At 41.9% G+C, this 21003-nt stretch overlaps 1 protein-coding gene across 5 annotated transcripts in view; it reads left to right on the top strand.

Annotated features, from left to right (window-relative positions):
- ARID1B (AT-rich interaction domain 1B) overlaps positions 1-21003 on the top strand; it is a 541437-nt gene that overhangs the window by 432142 nt on the left and 88292 nt on the right. The gene's annotated exons all lie outside the window — the stretch shown is intronic.

The following is a 21003-nucleotide window of genomic DNA, read 5'->3' as shown; positions in this document are numbered from 1 at the left end:
CACGGTCCCTGTCCCACATGGGGCTCAGAGTCTAAGTTGGAAGGAGAACAAGTATTGAATCCCCATGTTACCATTGAGGAAACTGAGGCACAGAGATGTTAAGTGACTTGCCCAAGGTCACACAGCAAATGAGTGTCAGAACGAGTATTAAAACCCAAATTCTCTGGCTCCCAGATGTGGAGTTTTATTTCCCTTCTCCCTGCAAGCTCGGGGCAATTAGAACTGCTAAAATTTGACTCTAGGCTTTCCATCAAGTCAATTTAAAGATTTATCTGGTTAAGTCAGATCCTATCTGCTGCTAGCTAGAGATTGAAATATTACACCTTGGTCTGTTTGAGAAATAAAACGGAAAGACAAGTGAGTCTAAACATGTTGGTGGATCTTGTCTTCAACCTCTTTAGCCTTATAAATATCTAGTTGACTAGAAAGGAAACTGCTACATTTTCCATACACAGAGCAAGGTATAATCTTAAAAAAAAAATCAAAATATATGAGTATCAGTACCTTAGCTATTTTACAAAATTAATCAGGCTTTCATGGTTCCTGAGGGCCTTGTTTGTATGTCTACATCGCCCTCTTTGAGCAACCTGCATGTTACCAGTGTTTAACCATATATGCAATGGAAAAGACAGTGTTTAGATGTAAATGATCATTAAGGCCAATAGTAGAGGAATGCTTTTGTAACTACAGTGGTTAGTTTTTTTTGTTTTGTTTTGTTTTTCCAGGATTGTACATGTCCCTGCCTCTTTCTGTTTAGGAGTGGTTCTGTAACAAATATTTCTCTCTGACCCTCTGGGGACCTAGTAATCATGGAAAAGAAGATGAGAGCAGAAGGTGTTTTGTCTTCTGCTAATTTTTTTTCTTGCCTCTGGGAAAACACGAGTAGGGATTAAAGAATAAAGTTACAGTGAGGAAAACATAAATGAAGCTGGAAAATATGAAAAGTCAGGTATAAGGAAGGAGAAGTGGTATTAAGGAAAGCAAATTATTTACTCAATTGTATTTTATTTTGGTTTTTTTTTTTCTACTGGTAGCAGATACACTTAATATGTGGAATTATACAAAGTAGATTAAGATATTTTTCAAGGCTGGGTGTCAGTCTTTAGTATGTCAATCATTTTTATACAGTTCCCCTACATAACCTTTCATAGTGAATAGCAGTAACCTCTTATATGCGAAGTGTCATTTTTACCAACTGGAATTAGGAATGTGTTCTGCAAAATATAGGAGGTCTAACTTGCATAAAATGACCACTGGTTTCCAAGAACCAGGCTGAAATTTGTCATCAGCTAAATCCTATTGATTTTGATAAGCAAGCATGTTCCCAAAAGTGTCGGTAAAGTCTGGTCTGTAAGCACATAAGCATGCAAGCATTCCCTGTTGTGTACCATCATTGATTACTCTCCCCTTTGAAATGGAAAACTTCACCTTTTAAAAAGATTGTTACGTTAGTGGAATCCTTTGCCTTCTGGAACTTGTTTCCACTGAACTTGGAGAGGAGGAAGGATGGGAGAGGCTCAGAGGGAAAGTACTTGTCATTTGCTGATAAAAACCTAAGCAGAAAATCTTTCCAGCTGAAGACACCTGATCTGCAAGCCTCTGTTCAGCTAATTTAAATGCTTGGCTCAGAATTACCACTGTTTTCTAGGAAAAAAGAAAAGAAACCTAAAATACAAATTGACCCTCCGGTTTCAATGTAGTTTTCTAATCATTTATCAGGGGACACTATTTCCTTTTGTTTTGAAAAATTACTCAGTGGGGAAAGGGTCCCGGGAGGCTCAGTCTATGGGATAGACAAAAAGCTTGTGAATGTTTTAAAAAAATTCATTTATTCGTCAGCTACTGTAGAGCCTGATTGACAGGGTTGGATCAGAGCAGCTATCATTACTGATATACCAATACGAACTATCCTATTTAAATTTATTTATTTTGTTTAGAAAGCATTTGACTGCATTTTATTCTTCCTTTCTTGGCACTCAGCACTGTGCTGGGATTTCTCATGTTTGCCTCCCTCAGGCTACCCCTTCCTTACTGTAAAGCAGAGTACCAGGCTGCCATACCTTCTTTTTTTTTAACCGAAGGCCTATAAGGACATTTGTGTGGAAACTTGGCAATATCTCATCCCCTGGGAGGAGGAACATATACATATAAAAATGTATATTGTACTTCCCAAGTGCTTAGTACAGTGGTCTGCACACAGTAAGCACTCAAATACGATTGATTGAATGAATGAATATTGTTGGAGGGTGAGGGGATCTCAGATACTTTGGCCTGTTGTCTTTCAATGGGAGATTACTTTTTTTTTATTCATTTCATCTTTAGACGTAATACTATACTTATAAACATCAGGTAACTGGAGTTTGTTTATTTGATCTTGGCTTCTTTTGAACCCTCTTATAATGTTGAAGGAACAGTGACTTGAATAAATATCTATCTTGTATCTTCCACTGTGCATAGAACAGTGTGTGGCACTTAGTAAGTACTTCACAAATACTGTCTATAAAAGTATCACCTAATAGCTCATGTCTTTAGGGACTTCACACTAAATTCAACATCAATGGAACATTAAAGATTTTATCAGAGTATTATTTGTAGAGTGTGTACAACAACCACAGTGACTATTAAACTAGGGTTTTAAAATATTTTGCACCTAAGTGCTTTATCTTCAGAACCCAGATCATTTTAGATCCCATATGTTTTTGTACCCTATCTTGGATTTCTGAACTCAATTTTACTTATGAAAAAATCTGATAGAGTAGCTTACAGATAGAAAAATAAACCTCAGAATTTTGACAGCCCAGTAGGTTAAGAAACATAAATACTAAAAATTGTAGTAGTGCAGTTACATTGGTTACACCATTATATGTAATTGACAGATTTACAGTTTACATTGAAGAGTGAAAAAAGTGCCAACTGTCAGCAGATTACCAATTTTGTCATAATCTATGTTTGCTTTTTTTTTAACAAGGGTGATCTAATTTACATTATGCAATTGCCAAATTTCAGAATTTCTCTAAGAGTTTCAAATTTTAAATCATGCATTTGGTCAAAGCAGTACATCATTTTATGGATACACTGGATACCACTCCAAAGAAATCAGTTAATGAACTTCTTTATAAGGGCAAACATTTAGGGGTCAGAATTAATTTTTTTAAACCTTTTCTCTGCTCTCTCTTTTTAATTTGCACAGTGGTACATAGTTAAATATTCATGATCATGTTGATGGTATGCTAAAGGTCTGAAAATAGATCTGGAGTCTCAAAATCAACACAGGTCATTTAACCCTTTTCATCTAATTTGCCATAAGGGACTAGCTCTGTAAAATCCCATAGCTCTAGAATAATTAGAAAATAGTAATGAGGATTTAATTAGGCCTTGAGATATGCTGAAATAGAACCACTGAGAACTTTGCTGTTTGGACAAGGATTGCAAGCCAAATTGATGCCGTCACAGTTACTGGGAAGTGGTGGAAAATAGGATCTGTTTCTGGAGGTGGTTTGGGGGCATCATTCTCTCTTTGTCCCCCTCTTCAAAGCCTTATTGAAAGCACATTTCCTCCATGAGGCTTTCCCTAACTAAGCCCTCTTTTCCTCTTCTCTCACTCCCTTCCGCCCTGCCCATGCACTTCGATTTGTACCCTTTATTCACCCCACCCTCAGCCCCACAGCACTTATTTACATCTCCATAATGTATTTATTCATTTTAATATCTGTCTCTGCCTCTAGAGTGTAGCTTGTTGTGGGCAGGGAACATGACTACCAGCTCTGTGATAAGTGTACTCTCCCAAGCACTTAGTACAGTCCTCTGCACACAGTAAGCACTCCATACATACTGTTGATTGACTGATTGATTGTAAGATCGACATGGTACTCAAGAATGAGCTCTTCCAGAACTAATAGAAAGCAACCACATCACTGTGCAAGCTTATTCTTTTCTTTGATTGGGCCCACCTCTAACTTGGCTTCCAAAGGCAACATAGTTGTTGGGGGTGGGGGGGAAGAAAACAATTCTGTTTTCTTTGTTTACAATTAAACTTTTGCTCTGTATTATATTTGATTTATCAAATGACACAATACCTGTAGAATCCCTGACAGTAGTGTGACCTTTGGCTTTTTACTATCCATTGTTAGGGGGTAGTATGGTTTGTTAAATGTGTAAAGCGAGATAGTGACACACTGTGTTGTTCAGTTTTAGAAAATGCACTAATGAGGGTAGGCTCAAACTGCAGATGCCTGTCATCAAGATCACAAATACCTATTCCTTATTTATACAGAGAGTAGTCTTTATCAGCGATAGTATTGTAGTAAACATATATAACCTTTTTGGCAATAGAGATGCTATCCATCAGTAGGCAGAAATATAGGATCTGATCAGACCTTTAGATGTTGTCTTTTGGTGCCATTACTTTTCCTGCTCTTCCTCAGTCTATTTACCTCCCCTTTCCACATCCTCCCTTCCAATAAAAATCAACCCAGCTCTTCAACACTTGCATCTAAAAATTCAGTAATTTCAAACATGCCAGCCAGAATATAGTTGAGGCTGCTTGAATATCCTATTTCAAAATGTATTTGGCTCTCTCCTACTTTTCCTTCTGTTATTCATTCCATATGTTATCTTGAACTGTCATGTTTACCCTATGATTCAGTAAAGGTTTTTTTGTTGTTGTTTCTTCCTGAAACCTGAAGGTGAATTTCTTCCCAAAGTATTTCCAGAGATTCTATTAGATAATAGCTCCCTTTGAAGTGAAATCATTCTACTATCTTTTAAGGGCAATGAAAAGGAGGTAAGGGAGGCAGTAGATCAAAGGACTCTTGACTGTAAGGAAAAGCCATGACATTTTGCCTTCAGACTTTGCAAAGTCTAAAAAAAAGTTTCAGTTTTGCTCTCATGTGGGGAGTTGGGATCTCTTCAGAGCACAGAGCAGCTGAAGCATAAAGCCGGGTCATGTCATTAAAATTCTTCAGCATGCCATGTTAATGATGACACTCCTTAAGGTTAAATCATACTTGGTAATAAGTTTCCTTGATGCAGAGTAAAATGTTTTGATTTCATAAAAAGGAAACTCTCCAGCCTTTGCCATGTGTGACCCTCAGGTGCCTTTGGCTGCTGTCTTGCCTTTCTGTCTCACTGAGATCATTTTCCAAGTGGGTAAAATGAAGCTGTCTAATTCAGATGGATGTGTGTGACTAAGATGGCTCTCTACAGAAGCACCTGGCAACTTGGAATTAGGTGAATTGTTCTGTGGTCAGCCCCAAAAATCAATTCACCTACGAGGAGTAGATCGAAACCAAAAGCGGTGTTTGAAATGAGTTTCTGTTGAATAAGTGCTCATCATGAATTTGTGGTTTTGTGTACTGCTTTAATGATACCGACTGACCAGAAGAGGTTACTTTCCATGAAGAAATGAGACCTGTAACACAGAGCTACCAGAGGTAGGGGTGGAGAAGCCAGAGAAAAGCTATTTGCATCCTCTTATAGTCTGCATCCAAAGCAATGGGTATTTCATTTCAGTCATTCAGATCATTTCATGATCACCTTGAAAGCAACTGTCTAGTAGTCTTGGGGATCTCAAGATGATATAGCTTGCCATCTGCCTGTGAATGGTGAGATTGATTCATGACTATAGTTCATGCCAATGGGCAGAATGGTATGCACTCAATATAAATGATTTAGAAGGGTATGTCCTCAATAACTACCATGGCTACTACTGTTTTTAAGGACTGTTGTCAGGTTAGCAGTCATCTGTCTAGATGCCTTTGCCTCTACCTGTTGAGCTGCCTTTTCCTAAAATTGGCCCTCTTATCTCTTACTGCTACATGCCAAATGGTAGGTGTCCTGGCTGGTACTGTTATTCAGTCCAAGAACCCCACAGGACCCAGGTTCCTGGGGTCAAGTTCTTCTGGAGGAGCAGCATGGCCTAGTGGAAAGAACACGAGCCTGGGAGTCAGAGGACCCGAGTTGTAACGCTGGCTCTGCCACGTGTCTGCTGTGTGACCTTGGGCAAGTCATTTAACTTCTCTGGGCCTCAGTTCACTCATCTGTAAAATGAGTTTTAAGACTGTAAGCCTCATGAGGGACAGGGACTATGTCCAACCTGATTACCTTATATCTACCCCAGTGTTTAGAACAGTTCTTGGCACATAGTAAGCGCTTAACAAATACTACAGTTATTACTATCATTCTGTTACTAGATCAAACCAAATTGGGTTTAATGGCAAGCACTTTTCCTTTACCCTCCCAACTTGGTGGTTTAATCTACCAACAGGTCTTTTTACCTTCCGTTCCTTCATCTTAATCCCTATTTTGCAAATGAGGTAACTGAGTCATATAGTGGTTGAGTGACTTGCCCAAGGTCATAGCATGTGGCAAACTAATAGGAAACAGGTCATTTGGGTAGGACTGTTTAGTTGATGCCTGCTCTGGTTTTTGGTGGTTATAAATTATTTATATTAATGTCCATCTCCCCCTCCAGACTGTACACTTGTTGTGAGCAGGGAACATGTCTGCTAACTCAGTTATATTGTACTCTCCCAAGCAGTTAGTACAGTGCTCTGCATATAGTAAGTGCTCAAAAAATACCATTAATTGATTGATCAATTGATGCAGAACCAAGAATCTGCTGGTGATGGGTAATTTTTGAAATTCCCGGATATTGGGAACAACTTACTGATCTAGAAAATTAAGGACTCAACTAAGGTAGATTCCTTACTTGAATTCTGTTCTAACGAGGAAGAATTAGTTGAGGGTAGAAAACTTGATGGAAGCAATTAAAAGATGATCATTTTCAAGATTCTCAGGGAAAGGAGGAGAGAAATCAGCAAACTAAAGAAAATTAACCAAAAGATAGTAGGTACCAACAGCTAATGTTGGGAGTTGAAAGTACCATGGGGGAAAAAGAGCCTTAAGAGTCAAAGAATTATGCTGGTCATTCTTTACAAATAGAGTTCTGCAGGCAGGACAGGAAGACTAATAAGATGCCAAGCTTGATAAAACTAGAACTTTTCAGCAAGCTAAAGACTTCCAAATGAAGAATCTACAAAAAAGTAGAAATTAGGCTAAGTCACTCAAGATTGTATAAAAGGTATAGCAACAAATAATTTAATTTAGGCCAGAGCAGAAAGACCCAGAGAATATCATCAAGTTGATGAGCAAAGGGGAAAAGGTGGATGCTTTCAGTATTATTCTGCTATTGTACTTATGAAAATCAGTGAAAGAGAAAAGTTGACCAGACCAAGCCCCACTTGCCTGACAAAAGAACATCTTTAGTAGCATGGTATGAAGCTCCTTGAGGGCAGGGGTCATTTTTTGTTTATTTTTTATGGGACTTGTTAAGGGCTTACTGTGTGTTCCAAGTGCTAGGGTAGGTATAAGTTAATCAGACCAAATACAGCCCCTATCCCATGTGGGGCTCACAGTCTAGATAGGAAGGAGAACAGGTCTTGAATCTCCATTTTGCAGTTGAGGAAGCTGAGGCACAGAGATGTTAGGTGACTTGCCCAACGTCACATGGCAAGCAAGTGGCGGAGCCGGTATTAGAACTCAGGTCCTCTGGCTCATGCTCTATCCATTAGGCCATGTGGCTTCCCAACTATGTTCTAATTCTGTTCTATCGTGCTTACCCAACTGCTTAGTACAGAATACTCTGCACAGAGTGCTCAGTAAATACTATTGATTGACAGTTTGGGTATACTAATCATCCGTCTAGTGACTTGCATTTTCAAGTTGGGGAATTAGTTGATATTATTACAGTGTCAGCTCTCAGTATTGAGTATATGTACCATATCTTCCTTTCAGTGTGAACTTTGAGTTAGTTAATAATAACACTGAGTTTTGTCCTCTGTGATTGATCCAGGGGGTGTTTCCCTTGAGCATTTTTATTGATCTGGGTAAAGGAAACAAGAGCATGATTAAGTTTGCAGATACTAAATTGGTGTAGGTTGATGACACTTTGGAAGGCATCAGTAAAATTCAAAATAACACTAATAAATTGGAAAAATAGTTGTACAAAAACAGGATAAGACACAATAAGGACATTAGTGAAGTAGTACATAGGGAAGAAAAATATGCTAACATAGAGACAGGATGGGGGGAAAAATATCAGATGCAAATTCCACAAGGGAAGACTTGAAATTCGCAGTAATCCACAAGATGAATACGTTAGATAATGTGCTGCTAATATATACTGGCAGCGGAGATAGGTAAAACAGCCATCAAGCAGGAAATAGTCTTTCTGCTATGCTCTGGAAATGCTGTAGAGTAAACTCAGTTCTACTATAATGCATGTTTTCACTATGCATTTGGGATAGACCACGAGGGGAGACCTAGGAATTTTTTTTTTTCACAGAACCACTGTCTCTGGATGAAACAAGATACAGCCATGTAATGCAGACAAAGCCATGTGTGAGCTAATGCAGTTTATCTTTAACACCCCTTCCCATTATAGAAGTCATTTTATTGTGCCCTTGTTTTGTCACTGCATTTTTAAAAAGTGGAGAAATTGGAGAGACTAGGGAAAATGATTAAAGGGACATGATGTGCATTTTATAAGGAAAAAGTCAGGCAATTGGGTTGTCCAAGCCTAAGGAAGGGAAAGGAAGGCCAAGGGTGGTTTAATAACATCCTTGAATTATATGAAGGTTTTTATATAGTGAGGATGATGATCAGTTGTTCAAGTACTTTGAGAAGAGAACAAGAGGAAATTAATTTAAATTAAAGGAGGTGAAATATTAGTAGAGCTTAAGAAATTGCCTCTTGATATGCTGACAAAACGCTGGACTGGAATACCACAGTAGTCTCTGAAGCATCTTTCCCTGGAGATATTTAAGAAAAGTTAGACAGTATTGTCTTTAAAGATTTGTGATTATTGAATAATTTGACCCAGGTGATATTTAGACTGATAAGACATGGCTCTGAATTATAGTTGAAATGTAAAGGCTCTATACTTCCCTTTGGTCTCTGAGGGTCAAAACTGATTCTGTCCCTTTGTATCATGGTTCTGATAAGGCTCCCTTTTCTTTTCTGATTCTGTAATAATTAAAAGGGTTTACAAATTAAATTCTTTAAAAATGTTATACCAGTCCTAACAGGTAATGAATTTGAATTCTGGGTAAGGCTTGGGTCATGAACATATTTCCCTTCCCAAGAATCAATTGTTACTACAGTGGATTGTATCAAGATGTTGCATGATCAAGAATTTTTGTTGTCTGTCTCCCCCTTCTAGACTGTGAGCCTGTTGTTGAGTAGGGACCGTCTCTATAAGTTGCCAACTTGTACTTCCCAAGTGCTTATTACAGTGCTCTGCACACAGTAAGCGCTCAATAAATACGATTGAATGAAATGAATGAATGAAAGAATGTCTTTTCATAATCATCATCATCAGTGGTAATTTAATTGAGCGCTTACTGTGCAGAGTACTGTAGAGAGAGTGCAGTGCAACAGAGTTGGTAGACATGTTTCCTGCCCATAACAAGCTCACAGTCTTTTGTGGGAGGTGAATCAAATAGAAGTGTTTTGAAGAGGGGAGGAAGGGGAGAAATAAAATTACTTTTAGAACATAGATCATTGTCCTGCAACTGATTCATGGAACAGTTGTTTAGTGTTTAATATGGAAGTATAAAATTTTGTAGGTGAATGGTGTTAATGTATTGTATATTGTATCTTATATTGTATATATCCCAGCGCTTAGTGTTTGGTACATAGCAAGCATTTAACAAATACCTTAATTAAAAATGTACTTTGTAGACTCAGGAAAGCTGAGAGATTGGTTGGTCGGCACCTTAAATGTGACTACTTTATCTTTTCTACTGAATCGAGAAACTTTTAAGTGTATGACAAGATGAAGAGAATAAACTAAGATCCACTTGGTGTTTTATTTCACTGCAGACCACCCAAACTAAATTCTGTATTCATTGCCTCTGGCACTGCAAGTGAAATAAGTCATATCCGGTCATTAATGGAGAGCTTTTGAATATTCAACAGTTGGTATTCTTGTATTCAGCTGAATGTAAAGTCTACTGAATCAAGTGTGTGCCTTGGGCTAGGCACTCTTGAAAACAGTAAAGTCAAAACTCCCACATGTCCATTCATTAAACAGCATATGTTTAGATAAGAAATGCGTTCCTGCATCAGGGCAATGGTCCATTCAGTCCTGTTACAATAGGCTGCACAGAGAGCCACGTGCTCGAAATTCTCCGTGGTATCACGTTGATATCCGTCCTTATAGGTAGAAGTCTTTTACCCGGATTAATCTCTTTATGATGCCCCCTCAAAATTAAAAATCATTTATGTAATTATAGTAGTTGTTTCTTTTATTAGTCCAATCTGATGGCTGTCATCTGCCAGCTAAAATAAGCAGCCATTTTGGTGTTCTTCGGATCAGCTTTTCACAAGTTATGCCTGTTTATAAAGCTGGAAAACCCCAGGTCCTCAAGGTAATATGAATGTCAAATTTGAGGAACTCTTTTTCCTAGTAAAAACATTTATGGAGAATTATTTTTTTTTCCCAGGTTCAGTGTGCTAACACTGGTTGGGAATGGGAATCAGTAGTATTTGAGTGCTGTACTAAGCACTTGGTAAAGAACAATGTAACGGAGTTGTTAGATAGATTCCCTGCCCGCAATGAGCCTCCATAAACTGGAGATACCAAAGGGGTTGTAATACTCTACCCCTAAGGATGAGGCAGCACATTCAAGAGGGTTGTTGGCACAGAGAAGAGTAAGTTCTTGGTTTCTTTCAGGGTTTGGGTCCACAGATCCTTTTGCCGCTGTGCTCCTAGCACTGAGCTTAATATTTACATCAGAGGGAACTTACAAGGTGGTGCGTACTGGAAGGTTGAATTGTTCTTCCCTTAGCTACTGCCATCTGGGTAATCTGTCTGATCTTTCCCTGGATTCCAATTTATCACTGATAGATGATGTGAATTTCAAGGCCAGGCAGCAGCTTAAAGGGCTTTGTGGGGGTGAGTGAGGAAAAGTTATGATATCACTGTGTCTCTCATGCACAGGGGCTGGTAGAAGCAGCTAAGGAAGTGGGAACAATTCAGCTAGTTAACCTAATAGCACAGCTGGTAGAACACCAGGGGGTCTGGGTTAAAAGCCTTGACTGGGTCATTAGTTTTTCTCTTCCCCAAAGCATTTCATGTTGTGAGAGAGAAACAGGCAGACAAATAAACACTGAAGTTATTAAAATGTAACCGGAGTAGGAATCTGGCACCTATTGGAATCTGGCGCCTATTTGTGAAGAGAAAGAATTTATCAGCCCTAATAGCAACGCACTCCAGCTAAGGTGGTGTGGTGTTAGACCATTATTTTGCACATGTGGAATAACATCTTCTGTTGAACCAGTGTGAAGAAATAAGGCAGTTGTTCTGTGAATACTAGCAGATGCCAACATGAAAATAAATTGTATGCCAAAGGGAAAAGCAAGTTTGATTTTTGGTAGTTCAGAAAATCTTGGGTATTGGGTGGCCTTCTGACAGTGCTATAGGGATTAGTGTGGCTCAAAAGGTGAGTGTCCTTTTGAGGAAGTTCAATTTTTGCATTATTGATGTTTATGCTTACTCATGCCCCAGCTTTCCTGTCTTATTTGTGTGAGATTTTGTTCTACCTTTTGTTTATGCTGAATCCTGTGGATCCTGCCATTCCTATCAGGTTTTAATATCTCCAGCTTTAAAGTTTAGTATTGGGCTTGTAAGCATGAAGTGGGAAAAGATCTTTTCTTAGACAGGTATCCAAGTAACTTGCCTTTAACCCCAGCCCCGGTTGCATGGGCTCAGTTTCCAGTTGATTGGGAAGAGAAGCAGCGTGGCATAGTGGAAAGAGCACGGGCTTGGGAGCTAAATGTGGGTTCTAATCCCGGCTCTGCCACTTGTCTGTTGTGTGACCTTGGGAAAGCCACTTAACTTTGCTGTGCCTCAGTTGCCTCATCTGTAAAATGGGGATTAAGACTGTGAGCCCCATGTGGGACAACCTGATTACCTTGTATCTACCCCAGCGCTTAGAACAGTGCTTGGCACATAGCAAGGGCTTAACAAATATCATAATTCAGTTAAGTGAAAACATTGTTACATCTGTGCACAATATTCTATTAAATACTTTAATCTGTCCAATTCCAAATGCATCCCCCTGGCCTTCTTGCTTGTTTCTTTATTGTCTCATCATTATATCCTGCACAGCTTTATAAAAATCAGTTTCATTCATTCAATCATATTTATTGAGCGCTTACTGTGTGCAGAACACTGTACTAAGCGCTTGGGAAGTACAAGTTGGCAACATATGGAGATGGTCCCTACCCAACAGTGGGCTCACAGTCTAGAAGGGGGAGACAGAGAACAAAACAAAACATATTAACAAAATAAAATAAATAGAATAAATATGTACAAATAAAATAAATAAATAAATTGAGTAATAAATATGTACAAACATATACAGGTGCTGTGGGGAAGGGAGGAGGTAAGGTGGGGGGATGCGGAGGGGGAGGAGGGGGAGAGGAAAGGGGGGCTCAGTCTGGGAAGGCCTCCTGGAGGAGGTGAGCTCTCAGTAGGGCTTTGAAGGGAGGAAGAGAGCTAGCTTGGTGGATGTGTGGAGGGAGGGCATTCCAGGCCAGGGGGATGACGTGGGCTGGGAGTCGGTGGTGGGACAGGCGAGAACGAGGCACAGTGAGGAGATTAGCGGCAGAGGAGCGGAGGGTGCGGGCTGGGCTGTAGAAGGAGAGAAAGGAGGTGAGGTAGGAGTGGGCGAGGTGATGAAGCCAAGGGTGAGGAGTTTGTGCCTGATGCGTAGGTTGATTGGTAGCCACTGGAGATTTTTGAGGAGGGGAGTAACATGCCCAGAGCACTTCTGGACAAAGACGATCCAGGCAGCGGCGTGAAGTATGGATTGAAGTGGGGAGAGACTGGTGGATGGGAGATCGGAGAGGAGGCTGATGCAGTAATACAGATGAGATAGGATGAGAACTTGAACGAGCAGGGTAGCTGTTTGGATGGAGAGGAAAGGGCGGATCTTGGCGATGTTGCGGAGGTGAGACCGGCAGGTTTTGGTGACGGATTGGATGTGAGGGGTGAACGAGAGAGCAGAGTCGAGATGACACCAAGGTTGCGGGCTTGTGAGATGGGAAGGATGGTAGTGCCGTCAACAGTGATGGGAAAGTCAGGGAGAGGGCAGGGTTTGGGAGGGAAGACAAGGATTTCAGTCTTGGACATGCTGAGTTTTAGATGGCGGGCAAACATCCAGATGGAGATGTCCTGAAGGCAGGAGGAGATGCGAGCCTGGAGGGAGGGAGAGAGAACAGGGGCAGAGATGTAGATTTGGGTGTCATCAGCGTAGAGATGATAGTTGAAGCCATAGGAGCGAATGAGTTCACCAAGGGAGTGAGTGTAGATAGAGAACAGAAGGGGACCAAGAACGGACCCTTGAGGAACCCCTACATCAAGGGGATGGGAGGGGGAGGAGGAGCCATCAAAAGAGACTGAGAATGAACAGCCAGAGAGATAAGAGGAGAACCAGGAGAGGACAGAGTCTGTGAAGCCAAGGTTGGAGGTTTCCTTTATTTAGGAGGCAGTGGGGCTTAGTGGAAAGAGTCTGAGATTGGGAGTCAGGAGCCTGGGATTCTAGACCCAACTTTGCCTGCTGGCCCACTGTGTGACTTTGGATAAGTCAGTTAACCCCTCTGGGCCTCAGTTTCGGCATCTGTAAAGTAAGGATAAAATAGATTGTGAGCCCTGACAACCTTGTACTTACCCTGGCATTAATGGTCCTTAATAAATGCCATAATATTTATTATTATTAGCAAATTATATTTTGTATTGGCTCACCAAACTGAATCCTGACTTGGATATAAAACTGAGGTTTTAAAACACATTTTAGCCAAGCATGAATGTAAGAATAATTTTCCTTAACTGTAAAAGTAAGATTATGTATTTTCTTGCTTGAACAACAGAAAATATTCCTATAATAATTCTCATTCTATTGTCAAAATTTTAAGTAAAAGAAGGAACTGAGGAGGTTTCAATGTATGCAAATGTATGTAAATGTAATCTCCTTTCAGGATTGATGGATGAGGCCTGCACAAAGAACCTAATCATAGTGGTAGTGTCTTGCATGGTACTCACTACCACTCACTCTCATCTTTTCCAGTTAGGTTCCTTTGGGACTCACTGACCAGTGAGAGAGTTGGAAGTCAGGGATACGGTACAGCGAGATGTGTATTGGGTGGTCTTTGCCCACCTCCCACTAAGACCTTGCTCTTCGAAGAGTGATGAAGGTGGGTTCAAGGAATGCAGACTTTGGACCCATGGCAGCATAGGTCTGGCATGCCAGGTAGAATATTATCATGTGCCACACTCTAATGTACATAGCAGAGTTGCCAACCAGTGGTCTAAAACTTTAGCCATGGAGCTGAGGTCCATATTTTGAGCGGTGTGCAAAGAAGTCTGTATTCCAAGCTGCCCCAGGGGCAAATTTAGTGGATAAATTCCTGTCAGTCGTCACCCTGGGATGGGTTTGTTCTGGATTCAGCACAGCGAGAGAGAGAGAGAGACTGGGGGCAGAAAGCTGAGTTTTATATAAAAATTGTATCCATGAGGCAAATTGAATTATTTGATTATTTTGGATGCAGTGAATTGAACCTCCCTTTTGGGCGGCTCCTTTCGAGATGAATACGATTATTTAATGATATTAGAGCTTCCCTATCGGGGGAATATACTTAAGTACTCGCACGTGACGAAACACCTAGGTCCCGCCCAAGAATGGTTCCCACCCAGGCGGAATTCACTTATGCCTTGTTCGCTCATGGTGAGGCAGCTAGCTACCACCCACGAGCACTTTCCACCCGAGAGAGGAATCCATTTATGCATTACAAACCTGTGGAGAAGTGCCCTAGCTTCCAGCCCCATAAGTGTTCAGCGGGATACTCACCCCTCCCATGGCTCCTCACTTGGTGCAGGCAGAGCAGGCATCCCATGCTCTGGGCAGAGGTGAAATGCAGCTGGGTGCTGCAAGTCTCAGTCCGCTACCCAGAAGGTCAGAGGCCACAAGTATATATTGCCTGTGCCCCCAGGCCTTTCCAGCTTCCAGCCTCAGCTTATCCAATCTCTGCCCTCCCCCTTCCTCCATACCCATTTTGATTGGCACTGGGGCAAGGGACACCTTCTGTATTCATTCATTCATTCATTCATATTTATTGAGCACTTACTATGTGCAGAGCACTGTACTAAGCACTTGGGAAATACACCTAGCTGTCGGTCTAGCAGTTCTGGTGCAGGTCAGGGTGTCCTGCCCACACATCCAAGTTCTGCTTTGCTGTCTCCGGCAGTCATGAGTTAGCATTTGACCTTAAGATGGTGGATATCCCACTTCACCTTGCCACGCTCTTGGCATGCCATTGATAAGGTGGGTTTTTTTTTGTCTGTGTGGTATTTGTTAAGCACTTACTATATATCAAGCACTGTTCTAAGCACTGGGGTAGGTTCAAGTTAATCAGGCTGGATGCAATCCCTGTCTCATACATTGCTCACTGTCCAAGTAGGCGGGAGAAAAAGTATTTTTAAGTCTCCATTTTGCTGTTGAGGAAACTGAAGAGAAGTGAAGTGAAGTGACTTGCTCAAGGTCACACAGCAGGCAAGTGGCAGAGCCAGGATTAGAACCTAGGTCCTCTGGCTCCGAGGCCTGTCGCTTTCTCCCGCGGGCCACACTGTTTCCTAAATTGACCAGCTGCTCAGAAAGCCAGCATGGGCAGGGGAGATGGAAAGAGGGATTGGCCAACAAGGAGTACAAAAGAAATGTTGGGGGGAGAGGAAAAAAAAGATAGTGGAAGAGTCAAATGTGGGGCAGGGGAGGGCACTCCCTGGCTATTCCTAAACTGCCTCTTGAAGTTCACAGCATATCAAGACACGAGGCAGTCAGGGTTAACAATTGCACTGTACTCTCCCAACCACTTAGTTCAGTGCTCTGCATTCAGTAAGTGCTCAGTAAATACTTTTAATTGCTCGAGGTGGCCAGCAAAACAGGTGGGGAGAGAAGGGTTCCTGCAGAGGAGTAAGGTGGCCATTGAAGGAGAGAGGTTGTTGAGCGCTTACAGTGCCTGACACTGTTCTAAGTCCTGGGGTAATCAGATTGAATACAGTCCCTGTCCCGCATGGGGCTCACAGTCTAAGTAGGAGGGAGTAGCATTTAATCTCCATTTTACAGAAGAGGAAACTGAAGCATGGAGAAGTTCTGTGACTTGCCCAAAGTCACACAGCAGACAAGTGGCAGAGCTGGGATTAGAACCCAGGTCTTCTGACTTGTAGACCCATACTCTTTCCATTAGGCCATGCTGCTTCCCTACCCTGTGAAGTAAAACCTGATGCTACATAGCTGATAAGGGGTGCTAAAAAAGAAAGCATCATGTGGGGCTCCCACTGAAGGTCCTGATGGAGGAAATGAAATGCACTCTCTGTAATATTTATTCTGCCGAGCAGTACCTGCTGATGCTATTTCATATTGAGGTACAGATTTGGGAGTTTAGCCTGTAATTTTTAAAAAGAATGCCATGCTGACTTTCTCATGAAGTGTATTGTATTTTGAAGAGGATAACATAGACAACAAGGTGTTAGGTGTATGAATTTAAAAAGAAACTTTTATTAGGCCTTTGATGTAGGCATGTGTCTCTATATACACAGGCACCCACTTATCTGGTACTGTGTCTCCCCATTAAATCTGCAAACAGTTTTTTAATAAAAGGAAGACCTCTAACTATGGTTACAGGTGTTTTAGGTTTTGAATTTTTCTCTCTATAAATTTCAGTGTTTTAAAACTTTCTCATATCATCATCAATCGTATTTATTGAGTGCTTACTGAGTGCAGAGCACTGTACTAAGCACTTGGGAAGTACAAGTTGGCAACATATAGAGACAGTCCCTACCCAGCAGTGGGCTCACAGTCTGTTTTGCTTACTTACACACTCATATCATCTGTAAGTAAGCAAAACATCCTGAATGTTTTCTTCAGCATCTGGCTTCACCTGGCTTTCTATCCAGGAACTCTTTCAACAGATCTCTAATGGAAAACAGAGAAGCAGGGTGATCTTGCAGAAGGAGCCCAGGCCTGGGATTCAGAGGATGTGGATTCTAATCCTGGCTCCTCCTTGTACCTGCTGTATGACCTTGGGCAAATCACTTAGCTCCTCTGTGCCTCAGTTCTCTTACCATTACTTGATTGATTGTTCCCATACCTGGAGGGAGTACGGGAGGGAGGGGATGGGTTAAGCCACAGATGTGTGGCTAGGAAAGGGAAACTGGAAAAGGAGGACCGAAGAACGAGAGTGGAGCACTTGGACTGGGCAATTAACCCGCCAAGACTAGGAATGACAGAATGGCAGGAAAACAGAATGGGGAGAAAGGTGGAATGGTGGCAGCCAGGTTGTGGGGGAAGAACTTTGTCGTAAGATAGAAGGCTGGGAAGCAAGCATCCTGGAGCCCTCTCAGACTGCAGGCCACTAGGGAAGGTATCTGTGGCGGGAGCAGGTGGGACCTAGAAGATGTGGCCAAGAAGATGGGAGCCTGAGGTGAAAGAGGCCGAGAGGGAGGAAAGTTGCTGGTAGAGTCCAGGGCCACCCGAGGCAGCAGAACACGAAGATGACTGAGGAGAAATAAGAAGGTGGGAGATGAGCAGAGAAGCCAACAGGGGGAGCAGATTGGGCAAGAAGACAGATAAGAGGATCAGGAAATGGAGGAGAGCAACTGGGAGTACTAGATAGGAAGGGAATGTGGGAAACTGGAACTCTACCTGTGGATAGAACAAGAACACACAGGGAAATCAGTGAAGTCAAGCAAGAGACAGAAAATCCACCTGGGCACTCCCACTACACCAAAGTTTGCAGCCTATGTTTCTCTCAAACCAAACTACTTACTATGTCTCATACTCTTCTCTCCCAGGCTGTCCTCTTACTCGCTAGCCTGAAATTCCCTTCCCCTTGACATCCAGCAGACCACTTCTATTCCTATCTTTGAAGCCCTTCTGAAATTGCCTCTTTTCCTGGCCTTCTCTGATTAATCTCTCCCCTTCCCACCTTTTATCCTCCCTAACTACCACTTCAACACTTCCAAATTGTCTAAGCACTCGACCATCAGCCCCACCTTAATACTCAGGTACATATCTTTACAATTGATTACTTCCTTCTATCTGTAATTTATTTTAATTTCTGGCAGTGCAAGCACTTAGTACAGGGCTCTGCACACAGTAAGCGCTCAATAAATACGATTGAGTGAATGAATGACTCCCCTGCTTAATCGTAAGCCTTTTGAGGGCAGGAATTGTGTTTACTAACTCAATTATACTCCCCCAAGTGCTTAGCACAATAAATAAGTACTGCAGTGCAAAGTTAAGGAGGAACAGAGAAGAGAGCGGTGTGTAGATTGTAAATTTGATATGGGCAGAGAATGTGTCTGCTAATTGTGTTGTACTCTCACAAGCGCTTAGTAAAGTGCTCGGCACATAGTAAGCACTCAGTAAATACCACTGACTGATTGAATCAGAGTGGCAACTGGAGAATGGCTTGGAATAAAAGGAGAGGATGGGAAGAAAAAGAAGCTGATCTCAGGGAAACTGGAGAACATAAAAACTTCATGGACAGTACAGGGCTAGTTCTCTCACTGAATTTTACTTTGCATTCCATAAATACCCTTTGTTGTGGATGGAAAAACCACATATCAGATAGAAACTGATGATTTTGAAATGGGTAAAGCAAAGGGCAGATGCTATTATCAATCTCCTCTTCTCAACATTGAACATAACCTTAGCTGTCACCTTCTAAAATTCTCTCATCATTTTGTGGATGGCCAATGTCAGTTAATAATAAAATAAAAGTATCCACCAATTAAGACCAAAACTAAAGGGATTATCTTTAAACATTAATTTAAATAGAGGACTGAGTGCATGCAGGGGTTTTCTGAAAGAAGTCATGTTTTTTCTTCCATAGTTTCAGAAGGGGTTAGTGAAGTCAGGATTCAGTTTGAAATGTAGGACGATGCTTTCGGTTTTTTTCAGAATTCTAATGTTAGTGCCTGCAATACAACCAATGAGCCTCAGAGATAAACAAAGAACAAACCTTAGCATGAATTTGAAAACCAACCCATTTCTTCCTAAACAGACTTACAAACTTGTTCATTCATCTATTTCACCTGGCCTGTGGTGGCCTTCTCTCCCCCTCTAGACTGTAAGCTAGTTGTGGGAAGGAATTGTGCCTGTTATATTGTACTCTCCCAAGTGCTTAGTATAGTGCTCTGCACACAGTAAGTGCTCAATAAATACTATTGGCTGATTGAATGGACAAGACAGCTAGGGTACAATTGATCAATCAGTGACTTTTGAGTGCTAAGTCCTGAGCACTGTTCTAACCACTTGGTAGAGTACAATACAACAGAATTGGTAGACTCAGTAGAAGGGGAGACGGTAAAATAAATTATGGATACATTCAAAAGTGCTGTGGAGCTGAGGGTAGGGTGAATATCAGTAATAATAATGATAGTGGTATTTGTTAAGTGCTTATTTTGTGCCAAGCACTGTTCTAAGCACTGGGGAATCCATCACCAAAGTCTGCCAGTCTCACCGTCACAGCATCGCCACGATCTGCCCTTTCCTCTCCATCCAAACCACTACCACATTAGTACAATCACTCATCCTATCATTCATTCATTCAGTCATATTTATTGAGTGCTTATTGTGTGCAGAGCACTGTACTAAGCGCTTGGAAAGTACAATTCAGCAACAGATACAGTCCCTACCCAACAGCAGGCTCACAGTCTATCCAACTGGATCCCTGCATCAGCATCCTTTCTGACCTCCCAACCTCCTGTCTCTCCCCACTTTAGTCTGTACTTCACTCAGCTGCCCGGATTATCATTCTGGGCATGTTACCCCTGTCCTCAAAAATCTCCAGTGGTTACCTATCAACCTCCGTATCAAGCAAAAACTCCTTACTATTGGCTTCGAAGCTCTCCATCACCTTGCCCCCATCCTACCTCACCTCCCTTCTCTCCTTGTACAGCCCAGCCCGCACACTCTGCTCCTCTGGTGCTAACCTTCTCACCGTGCCTTGTTCTCACCTGCCCCACCATCGACCCCTGGCCCACGTCCTACCTCTGTCCTGAAATGCCCTCCCTCCTCAAATCTGCCAATCACACTTCCCCCCTTCAAAGTCCTACTAAAGGCTCACCTCCTCCCAGAGGCCTTCCCAGATTGACCCCCTTTTCCTCAACTCCCCCTCCCTTCCCCTCCCCATAGCTTCAAATCATTTCCTTTGCTCTACCCCCTCCCTACCCCACAGCACTTGTGTGTATATGTACATATCTATAATTCTCTCTACATTAATGCTTGTTTACTCGTTTTGATGTCTGTCTCCCCCCTTCTAGACTGTATACTCGTTACAGTGCTGTGTACACAGTAAGCATTCAATAGATATGATTGAATGAATGAATGAATGAATGAAAGGTTGTCCCAAGTGGGGCTCACAGTCTTTAATCCCTGTTTTATGGATGAGGTAACTGAGGCTCAGAGAGGATAAGTGGCTTTCCCAAGTTCACACAGCAGACATGTGGCAGAGCTGGGATTAGAACCCATGTCCTCTTACACCCAAGACCTTGCTCCTACCACTAAGCCACGCTGCTGCGGTACAGGTCCCAGTACGTAGGTGCCACAGAAGGGAGAGTGAGTTGGGGAAAAGAAGGTTTAACCAGGGTTGACCTCTTGGAGGAAGTGTGACCTCCACATCAAACAGAAACTCCTTACCATAGGCTTTAAATCATCCAATCACCCTGCCCTTGCACCCGCATCCTTATGTCACTGCTCTCCTACTACAGCCCAGCCTGCATGCCTTGCTCCTCTAATTCCAACCTGCTCACCGTACCTCAATCTAATTTGTCTTGCTGCCGATCCCTCTCCCTTGTCCTCACTCTTGCCTGGACCACCCTCCCTCTTCATATCCGACAGATGATCACTCTCCCCACCTTCAAAGTCTTATTGAAAGCAC

Source organism: Tachyglossus aculeatus, chromosome 2, assembly GCF_015852505.1.
Source record: "Tachyglossus aculeatus isolate mTacAcu1 chromosome 2, mTacAcu1.pri, whole genome shotgun sequence".
Taxonomy (NCBI): domain Eukaryota; kingdom Metazoa; phylum Chordata; class Mammalia; order Monotremata; family Tachyglossidae; genus Tachyglossus; species Tachyglossus aculeatus.
This window is presented reverse-complemented; position numbering and strand designations above follow the sequence as displayed.